This window comes from Cnephaeus nilssonii (genome assembly GCF_951640355.1).
Source record: "Cnephaeus nilssonii genome assembly, chromosome: 2".
Classification (NCBI taxonomy): Eukaryota; Metazoa; Chordata; class Mammalia; order Chiroptera; family Vespertilionidae; genus Cnephaeus; species Cnephaeus nilssonii.
The window spans coordinates 105,259,030-105,260,305 of NC_137073.1; the positions used below are offsets into that span (position 1 = coordinate 105,259,030).

The window sequence follows — 1,276 nt, forward strand, 5'->3', positions numbered from 1 at the left end:
TGAAAGCATGGACTACATTAGTACCTAAGATACTTCCTAGTATGCTAACCATCAAAACCATAACCCCTAGCCTTCTTCCCACAACTTCATTCCACACAAATTTGTCCTCCATGATCTCTCTTTTTTTTTTTTAAAGAGTTAAACAACTTTATTAAGACCAGAAGAGTTGGGAGAAAAAGAAGTAAAGCATAGAATTTCTCAATATTTACTTAAATGTCGGTATTCCTTCCATTTTACCACTGTACGCTTGAACTTCTTGCTTGGGTTTAAGACTCTGAGGTGGAAGAACATTGCCATATGTAGGATATATTTCCAAATATTCGGTTGTTGGGCAAAACACGCCAGAATTTTCGTAAATCCTTGTGGTTCCAGTGGACAACGATGTCACCCCCACGTGCAGATCTAACACAGGCACCGGCTCCGCATGCTCTCTGCCCGCAGGGTCCACTGCTCAGCGCCTCAGAGCAGCCGCTGCCCTAGTTCCAACACGCCTGCCATCGTCCAGGCAATGCGGGCTCCCAGGAGACCTCCTCCATGATCTCTTATTCTTGAACCAGTTTTCTCCACAAAACCTATGCTATCAGACCCCAGCCCTTATTGGATTCCTTCATCACTCACTATATAGCAAACAGAGTGAAGATACACTTTATGTTGGTCTTTAAGTTGAAGAAAATAAAACAAGTTTCTGTTGTCCATGCCAAGCATTACTGTTGAGTATAACAGAGTTTTCTGTGGGGTGAAAGGTATAGCTGTATCCAGAAAGTTGTTTCTCATCTATTAAACTCTATGCCTATATCACAGATATTTTGCTATTATTCAAAAACACACATGGTAGCAAAGCTTACTCTCAATATTCAACTCATCTTCCATGCCTCTTCTTTGAGCAGGGTCATAGCGCACTAACAGAGAATCAGACAAGAGAAAGCAGGACTTCAGCTCCAGGTGATTCAGGAACATCTCTTCTCCCAGGAAAAATTAGGGCTGAATCCCAAAAGAGAAAGTTTGGGTCCTGTGTAACAAACCCATTCTTCTCCCAGTACCCCCAAACCTTGATCTGGCTGTAAGTTTTTCATGAAAAAATTGCAGCAACCTGTGATACTGTGATTTATAATAAGAAAAATATATTTGGTCTTCATCCTTTTTTTTTTTTTTTCCTGGCAAAGAGCTCCTAAAACCCTGATGAAAGTCATAAAGGTGTCTTTTGTTATATTAATGAGGAGGCTTTTGAATCTCCCTTAAGGATGGGAGCTGGTTGCCAAGAGACCCAACCATGTGA

The 1,276-nt window shown here is 41.2% G+C and overlaps 1 pseudogene across 1 annotated transcript; it reads right to left on the reverse strand.

The window, feature by feature from the left end:
* Positions 1-205: 205 nt before the first annotated feature.
* LOC307093517 (stabilizer of axonemal microtubules 1-like) lies at positions 206-426 on the reverse strand (annotated as a pseudogene). Its single transcript has one exon. The product of its transcript is annotated as a stabilizer of axonemal microtubules 1-like (transcript).
* Positions 427-1,276: the final 850 nt, after the last annotated feature.